Here is a 21,472-nt window from a genome sequence, read left to right as displayed (position 1 = left end):
TTTTGAGACAAGGTTTCTCTGTGTTGTTTTGGAGGCTGTCCTGGAACTCGCTCTGTAAACCAGGCTGGTCTCAAACTCACAGAGATCCGCCTGCCTCTGCCTCCCACGAGTGCTGGGATCAAAGGCATGCGCCACCGATGCCCAGCCCGTTTTAGGTTCTTAAGTAGCTCTATGCTTGTCTTTAACACATTCTAAGTCAAAAGGCGCTGATGTGCTGGGAAAGCCACTGTGGACCCCAAATGACCTTCCTTCTCTTCTCCTTTTCTCCTCTGTTCAACCCTTTTCCCAACCAACCTGATCACACCCGGTGAAGAAGGCCTTGCTGCCAGCAGCTTACGAGACCACGGCCATGACTTGCCCTCTGAGGATTTCTGCATAGACGATCCCTGAGGTCTTCGCCGTTGTAAAGGGAGGCTTTTTCCTTGAGAGAAGCCTTCCCGCCAGCCTGGTTCTAGAGCCGCATCAGTCCCAAATAAACACACAGGAGGCTATATTAATTATGAAGCTGTTGGCCTTGCTTGTTTCTTACTGGCTAGCTCTGTCTTAAGTAATTACCCCATAATTGTTAATCTAAGTATGTCTCTTACCGGAGAAGTTTCCGGGCCTCCTACCCCATGGCGTTACATCTTGACCCTCTTGTGTTTCTCCTTCCCAGAGTCCTCCTGGACTCCTAGTCTCACCTATCTAGATTCCTATTGGCTCAACAGTGCTTTATTGACATAATCACAGGACCTCCCACATCACGCCGTCAACTCTCAATTCCCATTTTTAAACATATTCACAAATGCTTTTCTTCTTAGACCAACATGAGCGAGCAGAATCACTGAAAACAGAACATCCACCGGCTGTGTGGAGAAGGCATCAGAGAATGCTGAGGACTGGCGTGAGTGCCTGCCCCCTCTCTCTCCCTTCAAATGTTGTTGCATGGGTCCTAAGGATGCCTGGGCCTTTTGGCCACAAGCGATCATCAAGACTTAACATCTGGGAATACGTACCAAAACTTTAAAACCTGGAAGATCCACTTGGAAATTGCCTGTTCCAGCTTATTTAGAAAACTCTGACTGCTGGGTTGTACCCTTGCCCTGCTTCTAAGGGTGAGCTCAGTTGATGGAATTAGTTTTATTCTCTCACACCATAAAAACAAAATCAGAAACTATAATATACAAGTAAAAGACCAGTAAGGAGAAAGAATGCTCAAACAAAGCAATATGAGACAAAAAGTCTATAAAAATACCTTTGAATGGCCAGGCAGTAGTGGCGCATGCTTTAATCCCAGCACTCGGGAGGCAGAGGCAGGCGGATCTCTGTGAGTTCGAGGCCAGCCTGGTCTACAGAGTGAGTGTCAGGACAGGCTCCAAAGCTGCACAGAGAAACCCTGTCTTGAAAAACAAAACAACAAAAACAAAAGAAAAAAAGGAAAAAGAAAAAAGAAAAAACTGTTGAGTTAATTTTGTGTTGGCTATGGAACTTAACCTTAAGTATGGTTAATACGCCTAGCAAGACTCCATTGGAGAAAACGAATTTTTCTTTTGTAAGCAGTTATCATCTTCTTGGCAGGGTTAGCCACCTGTGTTCTTGGTCTCCTCTTAGCTTGGTCTACATATCAAATTCCAGGACAGCCAGGCCTGACAGAGTGAGCTCCTGTCTCAAAAGAAACAAAACAAAACAAAACACTGTGCTAAGAGAAATGTTAAAAGTTTTTTTTTTTTTAAGTAAACGGGGCAAGGAGGAGTCAGTGTTATTAACATGCCAAGTCTCTTTGTATTGGTCTAGAGCTAAAACATAAAATGAAATATTTATCAGAATCCCAGCAAGCTTGCCTTCAAAATTAATAATAATAAAAAAAAGGTAAAACGACTCAGCACAGGTGGGCAGGCAGAAGACAGCGGCCAGAGGCCTGCCATGTGCTGGGCACTGCTGCCGCGAGCAGAGGCCTGCCAGGTGCCGGACAGCGCTGCAGCGAGCAAATACGCAGCGGAGAAATGGGAGAGAGAGAGAGAGGAGCAGAGTAGTTGATGCGCTTAGAAGAAGGGGCAGAACCGGAGAGGTAACGGTGGTGATGAGGAATATGCAGATGTGAACGGTTGCACCGCCCCCTGAGGCCATGTGACGTCTGGGCCTGTGGTCTGCATCTGGCTCTACCATGGTCAGGGTCTGTGCTGATGTCCATGGCATGCGGTACACCAAAGGCCGTATGGGTATCTGTGGTCTGGGCTGTCACCTGAGGCTACAAGATTCACGTCCAGGCCTGAGCAGCTGCCAGGGACCACATCTGGGTCCATGGTCTGTGTTACTACCAAAGGCCATGTAGATAGATGCCTGTGATCTGGACTGCTGACTAAAAGCCATGTTGATGTTGGCGTTGGTGTTCAGGGTGCTAAGCTGGTCCCGCCCTTCATGGGAGATCTGGCCCGGGGAGCCTGGATGCAGGAGAGAAGGCCCCATCCATTACCAGCCCTGGGAGAACTGGTCCCATCCCTTGCTGGCCACCACATGTGGGGAAGTAGGTGCGTCAAGGCAGAGTGGGTGTGTGCCCAGGAGAGCTGGTCCTGATGGTGTGGGTATCTGGAGCTGGCCCTGCCCCTTGCCTGAGGTGGGGGTTCCCTGGTGGAGGCCTGGGCTGACCAATTTCAATTACCACCCAGGCCCAGGGTTTTGAGTTGGCCCATGCCAACATCTACCCCATCTATGACCTGCTGGAGCACATGAAGGGGCTGGTCCTATGGAACCACAGCCACAGGATCTCCTTGACTTGAGGTAGCAATGGGACACCCAAGTGAAGTCTCAGTGAGGGTCCATTATTGATGGTGTATCAGAAGCCAGAGAGGCCTTGGGCCAGACCAACAACTCACTCCTTGCAATGAACATCTGCAGGTAAAGCTGTATGGACAAAAGAACATACCGTGTGACACACTGAAACTCCCCAGGCCACTGCAGCCTTGAATGTGTGACGGAGAGGAGGGAGAGACAGAGGAGAGAAGTGGACTTTATTAATTTCTTTTCTGTTGGGGGGCGGCTACTAAGGTGGGGGGACTGATATGGAGGGACAGGGAAATGAGTGGGGTTGGGGTGCATGAAGTGAAATTCCCAAAGAATCAATTAAAATCATGCTAAATTTATAAAGGCAAAAAAAGAAAAAGTAAAAATGAAAAGACAAGAAACAGACTTGTTTTAAGTGCATAGTTGTAAAACACACCCAATGAAAGACTGTAAAGAGTTTACACAGAGCAATTACTCCTATAATTTGTAAGGAGATACAGACTCAAGTGGGCAAGACAGAGACTGTTTTTTTTCCAGCAAAAAATGGTGTGTGTGTGTGAATAATGAAAAAAGAGGTCCCACATTATTGGTCATTAGGGAAATGCAACTTAAAACCTTAATGCGATAACATTTCACATTCCTCAAATGGCTCTTGGAAATAAGGCAGACAACGAGAACTTTTGTCGAAGAAGTAGAGAAACAAACTCCATACATTGCATGCAGAAATGTAACATACACTAGCCGCTTTGGAATACTTTGCAGTTTCTCAAGAAAGTTAAGTATAGAATTTCTGTTTAACATTGCCATTTCACTCCTAGGCAGAGAGAAACGAAAGCATAACTGCAAGACAGACTTGGCCAGAGATATCCATAGCACTGTTATTCATAATATCTCAAAACTAGAACAATCCGAATGTCCACGGACTGGTGAGTAGACAGAGAATATATCCAGACAGCGGAGTAGCGATAGTTGGTGAAGGAGGATGAATTAATAATGTTCTGTGTTACCGGTGAATCTCAAAAACATGCTAGGTTTAAAAAGCCAGTTTTGCAATATATCACACATACGTGCTTTTATTTTATGAAATGCTCAGGAAAAGCAAGCTTACAGAGACAGAGTATAGATTAATCATTCGCTAGGGTAAGAATATGAGAATGAATTAACTATGAATGAGCAAGAAGGGATTCAGTTGGAGGAACAGAAATGCTGCAGTGCTGGACAATGTAACTAAAAGTTACTGAATTATACACTTAACGTAATAGATACAAAGTACACACCAGTCAAGTTGTTAAAGAAAAGGCCTATGGCCCGGGAAAGATGCTTTGACTTTTCTATGCTTTAGTTTGTTTCCTTGTGAAATGACGATGAGAATGTTTTCCTTGTAGGGGCACTGGGTACAATTATATAAGATAGTAGGGACCTACAGCTGAAAGTCAGAATGATGCCTGATTTGTTGGTCTGAATGAGAATGGCCCCTGTAGGCTCATATGTTTAAATATTTGGTCCCCAGTTGGGGGAACTGTTGGGGAAGGAGTAGGTGGTGTGGCCTTATTGAAGGAGGTGTGTCTGGGGGGGGGCTGGCTTTGAGGTTGCAGAAGACTCTAAACCTTGTCTCTTGGCTCCTAATTTATGTTACCTAATAATATGTTCTTGTAATTCTCATGGTGGTACAGAGCTTTCTTCCTCCAGTAGCACGGTGCTTGGCTGTGTGTGGATTTACCGTGGTTTCTTTGGATAAAATTCCTGGTGATGCTTCTTGTGTCTGGCTGCTATTCATGGTGCCACAGTTCATGGCCTTGGCGATGCAACACATTTACAGACACACACACACACACACACACACACACACACACACACACACAATCGCCAACCCAATAACACAGTTCATGGCCTTGGCGATGCAACACATTTACAGATACACACACACACACACACACACACACACACACAATCGCCAACCCAATACCACAGTTCATGGCCTTGGCGATGCAACAAATTTACAGATACACACACACACACACACACACACACACGCACACACACAATCTCCAACCCAATACCACAGTTCATGGCCTTGGCGATGCAACACATTTACAGATACACACACACACACACACACACACACACACACACACACAATCGCCAACCCAATACCACAGTTCATGGCTTTGGCGATGCAACACATTTACAGATACACACGCACACACACACACACACACACACAATCGCCAACCCAATACCACAGTTCATGGCCTTAGCGATGCAACACATTTGCAGATACACACACACACACACACACACACACACACACACACACACACACACAATCGCCAACCCAATACCACAGTTCATGGCCTTGGCGATGCAACACATTTACAGATACACACACACACACACACACACACACACACAATCGCCAACCCAATACCACAGTTCATGGCCTTGGCGATGCAACACATTTACAGATACACACACACACACACACACACACACAATCGCCAACCCAATACCACAGTTCATGGCCTTGGCGATGCAACACATTTACAGATACACACACACACACACACACACACACACACACACACACACAATCTCCAATCCAATACCATTTGTGAAGCAATTCCATTTTGTAGCAGCTATTGCTTTGAAGCTTTGAAGCTACTCATTTGCTTAGGCTACTAAATGTCTCTGGACCAAGTCTTTGATAGTAACCATGGTTTATTAATCATCTTCTGTGAATATCAAATTATTTAATGCCCACAACCAAATTGGTGAATATGCACTGTTCCCACGACAGCTGCTGGCCTCTGAGAAGGAAGCGCTGGGCAGATTACTGATGTGTTCCAGCGTGCTGATGAGACACTTCACAAAGGACTCAGCTGCTCAGAGCTCCAGCCGGGAACTAAAATTCAGTTTAGGTGAAGTCGAACCATTGGCTTCCCATTTGCTGCGCGACACTGACCCAGACCTAGATAACTCCGTTCTCGCTAGTGGCGGGCAATTTTCATTGCAACTGTTGGATTTGGGGGTGAGCCTTGGAAAGATGAAATTTCCTCATCTATAATTTTAGGATAATGACAATCCTTACTTACGGGGATTGTTTTGAATAGTAGGTGCAGGAAGATACACATAGAAAATGCCTATGCCAGTGCCTGGCCTATCCCCATGTTTGACCCATCTCCATGCCTGGCCTATGGTCAGGATTCATAAGCTATAGCTACTACTGTTATTAATATTTTGGAGAAGTTCAGGATCAAATTTCCATCTTTTTCAGGCCTTCATTTTCGTTCTTTATGCCTCCTACCCGTGCAGGAAGGAAAGCAATTTGATATGTGGAATTGAAAGCCAACAGATTTACCTAAGATTTCATGCTAGGCCATCACAGCTTACGTTTGGAGTCTATAGGAAAAAAATAATCTTTTGTTCATTTTGATTCCCCTCAACACAGCTCAGTTGCTTATCTGACAATGTGTATTGGTCATTAAGGCAGCCTCAGAAAATTATCTGTCCATTTCCTGAATAGAGACTTTCTTAATTTAAAAAAAAATCTTCCATAGTTTTTGGACATTTTATTTTTAAATGGAGCAACTTATAGTGCATTGAATTTACTTCATGAGCTGTCATTAGGCCACATTCTTGAGTCTGTTCTCTTGTGCCGATTAAATGTAGATTCAAATTCTGAAAATGTTTTTATAATAGCATCATAATTGTTAAGTGCTGCTTTTTAAATGCGTTGGCTACTCAGAGAAGAAGAGGAAGGAGGAGGAGGAGGAAGAGGAGGACGGGGAGCAGGAGGAAGAGAAGGAAGAGGAGGAGAAGGAGGAGGAGGAGGAGGAGGAGGAGGAGGAGGAGGAGGAGGAGGAGGAGGAAGCAGAGGAGGAAAAGGAGGAAAAGGAGGAGGAGGAGGGACGCCCCTGACTTGCGGGTTTTATGTCTTCCCCTAGTTCTTCTGACTCTGCAAGCGGTACGTGTCAGCTTCACCAGCCTGTAGGAGGGAAAAGGCTGAGTTACACAAGCAGCCAGTTCGGCTGTGGGAATGATGGGAGCCAGGCACAGGGTCACCGCAGCACGGCAGGAACGTGTGTTCCTTGCTGTATTTGTTTAGTAATTTAACTCGGTCACTGAGAAAACTACGTTCTTAGAAACAAATGCTCTTGAGCGGAGAAGTACCATTCTCCTGTGTCATGAGGCCTGGGGTTCTGTTGACTTGGCAGGAGAGCGCCCCCTACAGCATGGGAGGGAGCTCAGGTCTGTTAACCACTGCTTCTGACCCAAGACAGGGGGACCCACATGTGTACGGTGCAGCTGCTTCCTTCCGGGTCCACGCCCCCTTTCCTCACATGACCTAGCAGGGTTTCTTCAGTGCCCGCACATGACCTCAGCCATGCTTTTGAAAGACCCACTTTAAAAGTCAGCTGTTACATGCAAAGAAGAATAAAGACTGGCGGATCTCCGTGAGTTCCAGGCCAGCCGGGGCTGATACACAGAGACACCTTTTTCTCAAAAGGAAAAAAGAAAAGAGAATAATGTTAATGTTTGCTTGTTTGGGTACCAGGGACTGGACGCCAGGCCTGACAAACAGGTAGGCAAGTGCAAATGTCCCACCACTGAGCTCTGGCCCTCCATACACTTTTTGTATTTGTGACAGGATCTTCGAAGTTTCTCGGGCTCTGAACTTACTCTAGAGCCCAGGGAGTCCTCCTCTTCAGCGGCTTGAGTAGCTGGATTGCAGGCCCTACAAAAGAATGCATTCTGACAAAGCTTTTTCTCTTCTCAGACCCTTGTCTCCGGGTGATGATGCGGGCTGTCTGAGTAACTAAATGCGGTATATCTGGTAAACACATAGCATTGTAGGAACCACATTTGCGAAGCAGCCAGCACTTATGCAAAAACACACATCAGCGAGTGTGAGCGTGTCCAGACTTCTCTTTGAAGTAGATTTCTCAGTGACCTTTGCAGTGTGCTGTCCTCCCAGCATAGATAGAGCTGTTTTCTGCCCCATCAACATTCATCACCATCTCCCAGGGTTGTGGCAGATGGAGAGATCTGTGGCCCAGCGCCGTTCGGAGGCCTGCTCACCACAGCCGAGCTGTTTTACAATGTGGGTTCATTTAGTGAGGAAGGAGACCTAAATCTGATGTGATGCCATATAGCCCCAACATAAAAACACCTCCGATCCATCTCTAGCTACACAGTCATGGGAGGGGTTCTTTCTTCCAACATTTCTGGGATTAGTCCACAGGCTGCCGCAACTGGCAGTGCCCTCAACCCAACACCAGGGGCCAGGACCTCCCCTGACTTTCCTTTGCTATGCCCTTTTTGGTTTCTTCTGATGGAGACGGTAGATGGGAGGAGGAGGCAGGAGAGACACTCCTTTGTCTCAAGCTGATTGCTTAACACTCTTTCTGGTAACAAGTTTTCACTGCAACAACACCGATGCAATGTTACTTAGCCTATAAAGAGAAGTCATGAGAAGAGCCAGTATAAGCCCAGCTTGGTGGCACATGCTTTCAATTCCCGCATACAGGAAGTTGAGGCTGGAGGATAATGGTTTCCAGGCTAGCCTGGAATGTATGATAAAACCCTTTCTCAAAACAAAGAAGAACAACAAAACAAGCCAGCAAGCAAACAAACAAGGACCCCAGCACTGTAAATCAGCAATGAAGTACAAAGAGAAGACAGTTTTTAATAAAGGGTGCTTCCTTGGTAGCTGTTGTGACGCTCACTATTCCTGTCCTTGGCAGGTCAATGCTAACGCCTGCCAGTGCTCAGATTTGACCCCGAGTGAACGCATACATTGCCTGTTCCTGAACCTAAGACGCATTGAGGAATAGCTGTGGCCCAGCAGACATGCATATGAGTGCACTCCGTATTCTGTCTTCATCCTTTTGCAAGATCTACCCTGCCGGCTCCTTCTCTGGTTTGTGGGCCCCTAAGGTGTCCTGGCAGCTCAAGGCTGAAGCCAACACCCCAATTTGCAGTTTTCAGGACAACTTAATTCCTTAGGCAGTGAAGGTCATGTAACGCCTGACTAATTTATTCTCTCTTATTCTGAAAATTGGGGAAGTTTTTATTAAATTCCTTGCAACAGGATTTTTGATTCAAACTGTCTCTTAATCTTGTGTTTGATAAATAATAAATGGCTCACTGCTCACCAAGATGTACAGTCATCAATGACTGCTAATGCTTCATTTGCATATGAAACTACTATTCCATATGGCTGGCCCAATCATTTAGGCCTATTCCAACAGGGGGAGGCAAATTAATTTGAGAAGTTTGAGTTGCAAACTATTGAGTACTATTGAGTCTCTATCAGAAAGAACCTAGAAATTTCGGTTCTGGGTAAGACGACAGAATTAAAGCTGCTTCTGTATGGCCCAGCGTAGGAGGAAATCAGAACAAGAACCGGGCTTGGTCTCCAAGAGAGAGGCAGGACCGCTTCAGACAGTCACAGAGGAAGTCGAGAGAGGCGCTCTCATGCTCTCATGGGGAGTCCTGAAGGCTTGGCAACAAGGGGCAAAATTTTGGTTTGGGTGTCGACCTCAAAATGGGAAATATGTGCTGAATATTAGCTCCACCATTCAATGGCAATTATTCCAGCCTCATACCAGAACGCCTGCATTACATACTTCTAATTATTGCTAGGAATACAGTAAAGAAAACAAAAATTTAACTCTTTCCTAATATGCAATTGGTATTTAGATGCCACATACAGACCAGTGGTTGTTTGACATATTGTCAGCAGGAATTGTGTAACCAAGAGGTTGTTCCTTGGAATCTCTGGCTGGCTTTGTCAGCAGGCAATGAACATCGTATCGTACGCAGGGTCACAGAAGCTCTCTTTTTGGTGCTGAGGATTGGACTACGGCATCACACATGCTAGCACTTACTCTACTGAGCTGTACCACCACCAACATCTCAAGGCTGCCCTGTTTTTCTACTGTGGTTTTTTTTTTTTTGAGACATGGTTTCTCTGTGTAGCTCTGGCTGTCAGCTGTCCTGGAACTCACCCTGTAAAAGAGGTTGGCCTCAAACTCACACAGATCCACCTGCCTCTGCCTCCTGGGTGCTGGGATTAAAGCTGGATTCCATCACCACCTGGCTTTTTTTTTCCAGTGACAGGGTCTTGCTACTTAGTCCAGGATGGCCTTGAATGAACTCACAGGGGCCTGCCTTCCTGTCTCTGGAGGGCTGGAATTAAAGTCAGGTACCATCACACTGAGCTCAAGACTCACTTTTATCAAAGCCACGATATAAAGATTAGCATTTTCTCCTTATTATCTTTCAGCAGACCTTGATACATAATTTAAGAACCGACTCTGATCGCTTACAAGTGTCAGTAACACTCCAGTGTGGGCGTTGTGCCCTTCAACGATGAGGGAGGGTATTGTTTCCTTCTTCCCGTGATGGCGCGGAAGAGGGCACTCCTAGTTCATAGAAGGCCTTTGTGTCGATGATCTATGTTATGGTAAAAAAAAAATAGCCCAACAGGCTTAGCATGACAACCATCAGATGTCACTCATGGTGGGCCTGCTGTAAGGCAGAGCAGGTCTTCAAAGTGGCCGCCCTTTTACGTTGACTCTCCGTTCCAGGAACTGATGTTCTTATGCTGTATCCTCGCTGACGTTACTCATCTGTGGCCACCTTCGCAAGAGGAGGGAGGAAGGGCTGGGAGCTGGATTTCCATCAGATGCTCATTAACGGAGCAGTGAGGGTGTGTGAACTTCCCAGTCTCGCATCGCCAGGCTACCGTCGAGGAGTTAAGAGGCACTTAGAAGTGGAGCCTACCTGGAAGCCGATGACAAGGGGGCTTATCTGTTGTCCTACATCAGACCACTAGGATATCCAGGACAAAGTTTTGGTCTCTCTTTTGATTAGGGAATTGGGAGAAAAGGAATAAACAGGGACAGTGTGACAGCGGTGAAACGGACGTTGGAGATGCCTCCGTGCTATTGAAATAACCGTGCCACGAAGACCGGCAGGAACTACTAGTAACTTCCGAATGCTGCAGCTGCACACGCGCTGCTGGGCATATTGGTGTATAGCAGTCATCTTATCACTTGTGGGGGGGCGGCTGAGGCAGGAAGACTCAATTTGCGGTCAGCCTGTCTCAAAAACCAAGCCAGCACACAACCACGCCCACGCGCGCACGACATGCAGGTCTTTGGTGCAGAGCCTACCGGTCTTTCCCTCTGAGGATTCATGTGCTTTGGCTGGGAGAATCATTGTCCCCCAAAGACATCCATGTCCTGACTGGTAAAAGCGGTGACCCTGTTGTACTTGGCATCAAGCAGTCTGCAAGACTGCAGGCAGGACCTCGTCAACGGACCTTAGCCCAAGTAATGAGATGGCTCTGATGACCCCCGGGGGAGCTCAGCATCATCCCCAGGGCCCTTTAATGTAGAAGCAATAACAGACCTAGAAGATGGCCGTGTAAGGAGGCTGCAGCATGAAGCCGCTGGCTTCGAAGCCGAGGAGGGTACCACAGGCTAAGGGACCGTGGAAGGTCCCTAGAGCTGGAGAAGGCAAAGAAACGGTGCCTTCCCTTCAGCCTTCAGAAGGGACGAGAGTCACAGGCGGTTACAGGAAGACTGCTGTGCCTATGGAAGTCTGAGTTCCCGAGATTCTCTAGAAGAAAGACTGATGTGGAAAACCGGCATTTGCTGGGGGACTGAATATGACAACGACAGAATTACATTCTTAGGGGCATCAGTGTCCCTATGAACAATATTAGATGTCCTTGCAGGAAGAAGAAAGCAGGAAGGACACCGTGTTTTCCTTTTTTTTTTAAACCCTAAGGCTGCATCTTTTTCATTCTTCTGAGTTGGCTTGTTAATCTGCTGAAAAAATTTACCCAGAATGCTAGAAGAGGGAAATGGAAAGCAGCAGTTTTTTTTTTTATCAGAAGCTCCATGTGTCATTAGAAACACTAGAGTTTGCAGCTAAAATTCAACAAATATTCAGGGAAGCCACTGATGAAGGCCTAGGGCTGAAGGTGGAAAACAGCTTTGGGTATGGTCTTTTGGTTTGTTAGGGAAAAAAATTAGGATTATGGAGAAGGAGTGCAGCCTGCCTGCTGGAATCTAGGAGGCAGCCAAGATGAATGGCAAAGTTCCAGCTTCTAATGAGGATTTTAAGTACACTTGTCATTGCACTAATGCATGACTGTCTGGATAAATGGACAGATAGGTAGCAAGTCGGTAGCCGATAGCTATAGGAAAGCTGTTATTTGGAATAACAATCATTATAATACACCTAATAGAGAGGTAAGCATTTGGTTCAATAAAGGGCTGTTGAAGTCTTGATTCAATGAGAGCCCCTTAAGGCCATCAGTGGTAGACACCCAGACAGACAGGTTCCAACTCTCATTTATTATATACTACCAAATCTGGGTGGACAAGGATTCTTTTCTATTATTTCATAAATTCTGCTTTAAGCAGCATTGGCAAATACCTTAAAGATTTTTTTTATGCCTATGCTAAGCTATGCCTGTTGGGAGATGTCATTCTGTAAAAATGTGTCTGATTGGTTTGAATAAAGCACTGTTGACCAATAAGGAAGCAAGATAGGTAGGACTAGGAGTTGAGGAGGATTCTGGGAAAGAGAGACACAGAGAGTCATGATGTAGCCTCCAGAGGAGTAAGAGGTCTGGACCTTTTCTCTGGTAAGAGAAATACTTAGATCAACAATTACGGGTTAAATACTTAAGTCAGAGATAGCCAATAAGAAACCAATCAAACAGCCAACAGCTTCATAATTAACATAGCGCCCTGTGAGTTATTTGGGGGTTCAGACAGCGAGGCAGGGCCCAGGCGGATGGCGGGGAAGGCCACACTCAACACTATGCCTTTTTTAACTGTTCTCCCACTTCCGGCCCCAGTTGAGCGTCAGGAGTTACATGCGGCTTGAGACTCACATGTGTTCATTATTAGGAGCTACTTTGCAATGGCGACAGCGGCAAAGGATAGCTAATGCTACTGTTTTATTTTCTGTTTTTAAAAAAAACAAAAACAAAAAAACCCAAGAGTTTCACGTAGTCCAGGCTGGCCACCAACTCACTGTACAGGTGGAATTTCTGGTTTTCCCGTCTCTACGGTGTTGGGATTACAGGAATGTGTCACCACACCTGACCTTAACGCAGTGCTGGATATCAAACCCAGGGCCTCCTGCACGCTTGAGGCTGGCACTCTACCACCTGAGCCGAACTCCCAAACCTATACAGCTCTGCTTTTGGTCTACTTTCTTCTCCAATAAGGAGCTAAGGTGGGCCTCAAAAAGCCATGCGTTAGAAGGCGAGGGAACGAGGGCAAAAGGAGGAGAAACGTAAGAGCCTGGAGGTGTGGGGCGTGCGGCATGCGGCGTGCGGCGTGCTGCGGCGGTCACTGGGTACGGAGTGAGCCCCTGTGGGATGGGGCGGATCACAGGGTTGGCTCTAGCGCCCTAGCATTTCACAGGGGGAAGATTATCAGTCCCATGGCAGGTCAGATGGCCAGAACCAGAACATTAATTCCTGGAGTCTATATCAGAGAGGAACCTCCCTGGTGGTCTCTGTACAGAGGACCCCTGTAAATTTAGTGGGCTGTGTTCTCAGGAGTACCCTCCCTGAAGACGACAAACTTCTCAGCTGCATTTTGTCACAGCCTTAGGTGGAAGCTTTTGCCACCACTCCCTAGAAGAATCCAGACAACCTACAGGGCGGTAGTGGGGTGGTGGTCAAAAGCTCATATTTCTGCTTCTCTGTGTGTCCGTGGTTTAAACAAGGGGTAGGTTAAGAGTGTCTAGAGCCAGGTCTGGGAATGCTTGCCTATAGTCCCAGGATTCAGGAGGCTGAGGTGAGGAGAATGGAGACTGTGAGGCCACCCTGGGGCTGAGAAGTAGGGTGGTGTCTCAGAAATTCTACAACCAAACCAAATCTCTTTTTTCTCTTTTTCTTTCAAGTTTAAATTAGAAACAAGCTTGTTTTACACATCAGTCCCAGTTCCCCCTCCCTCCCCTCCTCCCCTGGCCCCTGCCGGCCCCTCCTCCATTCCATTTCTGCTCCCTAGGGAGGGTGAGACCTTCCATGGGGGAATCTTCAAAGTCTGTCATATCATTTGGAGCAAGGCCTAGGCCCTCCCCCATGTATCTAGGCTGAGAAAGTATCCCTCTATGTGGAATGGGCTCCCAAAGTCCATTCCTGTACTAGGGATAAATACTGATCCACTACAAGAGGCCCCATAGATTAACTAGACCTCCAAATTGACATCCTCATTCAGAAGGTCTGGCCTGGAACAGTCCTATGCTGGTTTCCCAGCTGTCAGTCTGGGGTCCATGAGCTCCCCCTTGTTCAGGTCAGCTGTTTCTATGGGTTTCTCCAGCCTAGTCTTGACCCCTTTGCTCAGTCCTCTCTGCAACGGGATTCCAGGAGTTTGGCTCAGTGCTTGGCTATGAATCTCTGCCTCTGCTTCCATCAGCTGCTGAATGAAGGCTCTAGGATGGCATTTAAGATAGTCATCAATCTCATTATTGGAGAAGGGCATTTAAAGTAGCCTCTCGACTATTGCTTAGATTGTTTGTTGGGGTCAGCCTTGTAGATCTCTGGACATTTCCCTAGTGCCAGATTTCTCTCTAAACCTATAATGGCTCCCTCTATTATGGTATCTCTTTTCTTGTTCTCCTCTATTCTTCCCCCAGCTCAACCTTCCTGCTCTCTCCTGTCCTCCTCTCCTCTCCTCTTCTCCCCTTCTCTTTCTCCTAACTCCCTCTCCCCTTCCCTATGCTCCCAATTAGCTCAGGAGATCTTGTCCCTTTCCCCTTCTCTGGGGGCCCATGTATATCTTCTCTCTTAGGGTTCTCCTTGTTTCCTAGCCTCTCTGGCAGTGTGGATTGTAGGCTGGTAATCCTTTGCTCTATGTCTAAAATCCATATATGAGTGAGTACATACCATGTTTGTCTTTTTGTGACTGGGTTACCTCACTCTGAATGGTCAAACCAAATCTTAAGAAGTATCCAAAGGATACTACAGGGTGGACAAACACCGGTCCATACACATCCCTGCTCTGCTGGGACCCTGCAGGAGTTTAGCTTGTGTGTTCTACCCTTCCCTTTAGTCGAAGGACACAAGGAGAATGGATGGCACTTGCAGTGTTTCTGTCCGTGTTCAGGCCTCCTCCATCTGGTGACTTGACATGTAAACAAAAATCACTCGTGTTAACCCTCCGGCAGCCCTGTACCATTGCTCCCCCCAGTCCTGAGGCCAGTGAAGATTGGGAAGGCCTCCAGTATCCAGCAGCAGCTACCCACATTGCTGGAGTACCATTCTCCTGGTGCATTTTTGGCAGGGAAAGGAAAGAGCAAACACATGTTCTTCCAAGAGCGCTCCAATTGATTCTATGTGCTGTAGCCACCGGGGTCCTTTAAAAACATAAACCTTATCATGTCACTTTCCCAATGAAAACCCTTTCGTACTTCCCCAAGCTATTCAGCGCAAAGCTGTAGGTTTGTGGGATGGTTAACAGGACGCTTCGATTTTCTTATTGTTGCTATTATTATCACTGCTACTACTATGAGGCTGGCCCTCAGCTTGCCACGTAGCCCAGGGTTATCCCAAACTGACTGCTGCCTCTACTTCCCAAATGTTACTACTGTAGGTGTGCCTCACTGTAGGTGTCTGTATGCACGGCTGGGGACCGCACTCAGGCTTTCACGCATTTTGGGCACGGGCCTAACCAACTGAACTGTGCATCCCTGGGCCGCACTACTAGTTAGGACTGGAGACAGGGTCTCCGTAAATTGCCAGAACTCCCGACCCCTTTGCTTCAGTCTCCTGATGGGCTGGGACTACAGGCTTGCCCGGGAGAGAGAAGAGGCTGGAGCCAGTCAGAGGAGGAACTCGTTTGTCTCCCAGAAAGAGATTTCACACAGTTCTGACAACTTGTCAGAACACCCTGCAGGAGAGACTGGAGCCAAGGGAACAATGATGGTGGCACACTACCTTTACCAAACTGCTTAGTTACACACAGCCTTGCCTTCTCCTGGGACCCCCAAAGGTGGGCCTGTGTGTGTGTGTGTGTGTGTGTGTGTGTGTGTGTGTGTGTGTGCTCGCGCTGAGGGGTGGGCACCGGGCCTCATGTTATCAATGTGACCACGCTGTAATCCCCTTCTCCACTTTTCATGGCTGTTTACTTGTCCTGTCGAGGATGAGTGGCGGAGCCTTGCTTGTTTCCACCAACTGCCAGGGCCTGGGACGTGACCCTAAGGCCGGCAACAGATGACTGTGCTCGTGGTTTGGGTAACAGGCACGGAGGCTGGTTCTGTGGAATGCAGGTTTCACTGACCCCCTCAAACCCTCAGCCGGGGTATGGCTGTGTCAGCGCCCCCATGGCTTCCAACGTCAGAGAGGCCCAGGCTTCCCTACCTCTTCCCTGACAGTCTTCGCCCTCCAGTGATCAGCGTGCTCTTATGAATACTGACTGGGTGCCCGACATGTCTGGAGTGCTACGCATTTAATCTTCACCCCTTTTCTGTGTGGTGGGCCCCAAGATCACCATTTTAGGCACGAGGGAAGTAAAAGCAGAGAGGAGGCAAGTCCTCCAGAGTAAATGCAGCAGGACTGAATGGCTCCCAGCCTGCCCCTTGTCTCCTTCAAAATCGGGTCGGCTCTTAAGGTCGTCTTTACAAAGTATCTGGCTGCTGGGCGGTGGTGGCGCATGCCTTTAATCCCAGCACTCGGGAGGCAGAGGCAGGCGGATCTCTGTGAGTTCGAGGCCAGCCTGGTCTACAGAGCAGAGTTCCAGGACAGCCTCCAAAACAATACAGAGAAACCCTGTCTCAAAAAAAAAAACAAAAACAAAAACAAAAAAAAAACGAACAAAAAATGAATAAATAAAAAATAAAGATCCAACAATATAACACATTTTCTTTGTTTCACTCCCTCCTGACCAGGCTCTGGTTTGGATGTGGTTGTCTCCCAAAGGTTCTATGCGGGAGGCTTGGTCCTCAGTGTGGCAGGGTGGAGGTACCTGAAAAGTTGGGGCTCAGGATACAGGATAGGTCATTAGGTCATGGAGACTCCACCTTCATGAATGATTAATTCTGGTCTCCTAGGAACAGGCCAGGTAAGGAGTGGCCGATCCTTATACAGACAGCAGCCCTGTTTTGTTTTGTTTTTTTAGCCTGGTCTCTTGCTTCCTGCCTTACCATGTGATCCTTCTCGTGCACGAGTATCCACTCTTCCCCGATCGCACCCGCCATGTCTTGACACAGACGGAAAGCCTTCACCACGTGCCTAACAGATGAGGCCTCCTCACTCACCCTCCAGAACTGTAAGCCAGGCGAATCTCGCGTCTTTATAAAGTATCTGGCACCAGATGCTTTATTATAACAACATAGAATAGATTAAGACGCGTCATGGTGTTTTGAAATTTTCTGTGCAATGCCACCTTGTCCCTCATGGAGGCAGGTCAGGGGGACTGAGGCTGACCTGGGAAGGCAGGGACTGGCTCCTTGAAGAAGGCTCCTCTGGGTTGGACTCCCACCTCTATGCCCACCTCCAACCCCGAGAAGGATCTGTCTGTTCTATCACAGTCTGTGGTTTTGTTCTCTCTTCTCTCTGTGCCTGGCTCTTCTCTGTAACTGTTGCTTTCACTCCCCGGCTGACCTCAGGGTCAGTGACTGCTACTTTGTGTCAGGGACCCTTCTGATCTCCTCAGGCAGCAGCTGTTTTAGCAAATCCTGCCTCGGGTCTCTCTCTGTCAGTGGCCCCTTATCTCTTCTCTGTCGGCTCACTTTCTTCTCTTGGTGGGCTTTCTTTCCGGTATGTACAGCTCTGTGTCCGCCCCACAGGACAAATGTGGCAGCACCTCTGGGCAGGAATTGTGTGGTGAAGGCAGGCGCCCTCAAGCTCTCAAGTGAAGTTCCGAGGTCCTGCCCTGTGACGGCTACACAGAGTCTACTGGCAGGCATAGCATGAGGAGCAGGGAGGAGAAGTCATCAAGCCAGGTATCTATTCTTTCCATAGACATCTTCCCCCTGGCCCGTGGGGGTAGATGAACGAGCGTTTCCTAACCTCTGAACTGAGATGTGCAGCTGAGAGGCTTGCCCTCCTCCCTCACCCTCCAGAACCAGCCGTGGCAGTAGGCTCATGGAGTAGAGACTGTCATTACCATGTCCCACGAAGAACCCACTACAGGGCACCTGAGCCAAGCCCACATTTGGTTCCCTGGTCCCTGATGAGGGCAAAGGACGATAATGACCATCACTAGGAAAGGTGGTGGGAGTGGCCAGGTGTGGTCCAGGATGCACAGGTGAGGGAGTGGAGCGCCGAGACTCCCCCTGGAAGGTAGCAGGGACCGGTTTGTAGCTCCAGTCCTCTCTGGCAGTACGCCACTGTCCTTTGGGACATCGCTCCCTGGGTAAAAGCATTAGGACAGTCAGTGTCATGACTGTAGCACATGAAGCCAAATGTGAGCCCTTTGGTTGAGTGCAGGAGCTGTCAGGAAGTACCCGCAGCCAGCTAAGAGCAGGAAGGCTTGCGGGCAGGTTTTAAAGGAATGGAAGCTGGCTATTGGCAGTTGGGCAGGCCGTGGTATTCTTGTTATAAAGCCATGGTCCTTGTCTCAAGTGCATAGAATGCCATGGTCCTTGTCTCAAGTGCATGGGGACTCTGTCTCCCACCATAAGCGCTGCTACATGCTAAGGGCAGAGTAGGATCTCCCTGCCTGTAGACAGCCCGGGGAGTTCTCCTGCTTGGCCGCAAAGCACTTGTTTGCAGTGGGAATATGATACAGATTGCTTCCTCAGTGACCTTGGAGGAAGGTTGTGGCAGGGTGGGTGTCTGCTGCCCCCATCTGCTTCCAACCTCTCAAAGCCACTGACTGATACTCCCGAAGGAACCCGAGAAAGAATCAGTGAGCATGGTTGCCCCCTCCCTTCTCTTGATTTGTAATTATCGCCATCCCTCGGTAGCTACAGGGGGTTGGGTTCAGGACTCCCGTGGATACAAAAAATGAGAGGACGTTTGGGGTCTCATATAAAAGGGTATAGTGTTGGCGTATAACCTCTGCATATCCTTTCAAGTACTTTATTCATTTTTAACATTTCTCAAAAAAATTTTTGTGAGTTCTCTGTGTGGGGGCCAGAGGTTATTTTGTCAGTATCTCTCACACTGTTCGGGGAAGCTTTTTCCTTGAGAGAAGCCTTCCCGCCAGCCTGGTTCTAGAGCCACATCAGTCCCAAATAAACACACAGGAGACTATATTAATTATGAAGCTGTTGGCCTTGCTTGTTTCTTACTGGCTAGCTCTGTCTTAAGTAATTACCCCATAATTGTTAATCTAAGTATGTCTCTTACCGGAGAAGTTTCCGGGCTCCTACCCCATGGCGTTACATCTCGACCCTCTTGTGTTTCTCCTTCCCAGAGTCCTCCTGGACTCCTAGTCCCACCTATCTAGATTCCTATTGGCTCAACAGTGCTTTATTGACATAATCACAGGACTTCCTCCACATCACACACTCCATCTTTTACTTGTTTTAAAACAACATCTCTAACTGAACCTTGAGCTCATCTGTTCAGCTAGACTGGCTGGACAATGAGCTCTAAGGGCCTCCCTGTCCCCTTGTCCCCACGGCTGGGATCACAAAGACTGTCGCAGTGCCCTGCAAACGTGCGGAGGCCGGAGGTCAGCTCACATCTTCCTCATCACTCTCCACATCATCATCATCATCATTATTAATTATTCTTGTATGCACCACCACGCTAGCTTTAAAAGGATCGCTCTCTGTCTCTGACTCTCCTGTCTGTCTATCTCTCTCTCCCTCCCCCTCCCTCTCCCCTCCATGGCACACATGTGGAGGTCAGAGGATGGTCAGCTCTCTCCTTCCACCTGGGGGACCCTCAGGGTTGAGCTCAGATTACTGGGCTCAGTGGCAAACATCTTTCTTTACCTGCTGAGTCATCCCGTCAGCTCAATGCACGACCTTTTGTTTGAGAGCTTGGAATTTGCACTCAAGTCCCCACGCTTGTGGGGCAGGCAATCTGCCAATGGAGTTATCTCCATGTCACCCTCATACGCTCTAAATAATTTCTAGACTAGCCACACAGCCCTAATGCAATGCAAATGCCACATAAACAGTCATGATGTGTATTGTTAAAGGAAAACGAGAAGAAAAACGTCTATACGTTCAATATGAATATGATTTTATTTGAGGGTGTATATCAATCCATAGTTTTGATGCATTCAGATGTTGCGCCATGGGCTATGTTTGACTTATTTTTTTAAACTAACAACGAAGCAAATATTCACCAATAAAACAATTTAGAATTACAACACACGGTGAAATGAAGGCGTTAAGTTAATCATATTCCAAGTGTTCTCAGGGTTTTCAAAATTATGATATTTTAAATGTTCTTCTAACAAGTTTTAAACTAGACTTTGCATATCTAAAATTTTTGTTTAAAGAATAAGATATGCTAAGTTTAGTTAAAGGACAGAATTCTATAGGAATGTTCAGTGAAAACCACAATTTAAAATTTGGGTCTCCCAGAAAGTAAGAGTCCCTCATGGCGTCACATGCAGACACTGTGAAAGGTTCAGGCATTATGCTGGCCTTCCCTGTTACCTGGCAGGATGCACTCAGGCAGCACTCTGGCCAGCCCAGAGTTCTGTGAGAACCACGTAAGTGCAAAGGACCCTTTAAAGGACTGACCCCCGCCCACTTACACTCTGTTTTACTCTCGTCTTCCTCTCCATCTCATCTCTCTCTCTCTCTCTCTCTCTCTCTCTCTCTCTCTCTCTCTCTCAGCTCTGCGTGGTTACCTCTCACCCCCCTTCCCTCCCTGTCTACCAATAAACTCCATGAGGTATCGTTGAGTCACGGTTTGTGTCTCATTACTGGATGCACCTAAACATTTTAACAACATTGGCTCCCTAACCGGAAACCTAAACATTTTAACAACACACTGCCCATTTGAATGCTTACTTTGCATCAAAATGTGTTATAACTTCAGAGAGCATTCAGGGGTGTAACCAAGCATACTATTTATGTGAACTCATTAGTAAGAATTTTCATCTTTTTAAAACTCCTGTAAGTGTCATAGTATACCCACAAGTACATTTGTCTACTTATACATGTATACATTATAGGCTAGGATTTACATTTGAGGAAGAACTTGCATTTTAGCATTTCTTTCTGACATTAGGTGGCCTTGCTTAGGATTATACACTGTGGGTCCATCCATTTCCTGAAGATTTTGCTATTTCATTTTTCTTTAGAGCTGAATAATATTGCATTTTGTGTATGTAGCAGATTTTCATTTTTCATTCATCTGTGTTGGACACCTAGGTTGGTTCTATTTCCTTTCTCTAATGAATAACAGCAATAAACAGAGGGGGTGCAAATATCTCTATGGTAGGGGATGGAGTTCTCTGGGTTTATGCCTAGGAGTGGAATAACTGGACCATAGGGCACTTCTATTTTTAATTTTTTGAGAAGCGTCCAAACTGATTTCCATAATGGCTGTGCTAATTTGTACTCTGGCTGTGAATAAGGTTTCATCCTTGACTACATATTCTCTCCAACACTTGTTTTCATATTTCTTGATGGGAGCCATTTTTGACCCCAGCGAGGGGGGCATCTCACGGGACTTTTAATTTGCATTTCCTGATGGCGAGGGAAGTTGTATTTCTTTGTTTGAAAGTTGTCTACTTAACTTATTAGTCCGACAGGTTCATTT

General features: G+C 47.1%; 2 long non-coding RNA genes across 2 annotated transcripts in view; both read left to right on the top strand.

The window, feature by feature from the left end:
• The first annotated feature begins 799 nt into the window (after positions 1 to 799).
• Positions 800 to 8,853, top strand: LOC121140729. The gene is made up of 3 exons (XR_005877649.1): positions 800 to 883; positions 3,579 to 3,686; positions 8,505 to 8,853. It is a non-coding gene; the product is annotated as an uncharacterized LOC121140729 (long non-coding RNA).
• An 8,071-nt stretch (positions 8,854 to 16,924) lies between these two features.
• LOC121140728 overlaps positions 16,925 to 21,472 on the top strand; it is a 35,455-nt gene continuing 30,907 nt past the window's right edge. The window contains exons 1-2 of the long non-coding RNA XR_005877648.1: positions 16,925 to 17,063; positions 17,584 to 17,739. This is a non-coding gene — a long non-coding RNA (uncharacterized LOC121140728). The remainder of the gene's footprint in view (positions 17,064 to 17,583; positions 17,740 to 21,472) is intronic.

This window comes from Mesocricetus auratus, unplaced genomic scaffold (assembly GCF_017639785.1).
Source record: "Mesocricetus auratus isolate SY011 unplaced genomic scaffold, BCM_Maur_2.0 Super-Scaffold_100006, whole genome shotgun sequence".
NCBI lineage: Eukaryota > Metazoa > Chordata > Mammalia > Rodentia > Cricetidae > Mesocricetus > Mesocricetus auratus.
Note: the sequence above shows the minus strand (reverse complement) of the source record. Positions and strands in the feature narration are given on the sequence as shown.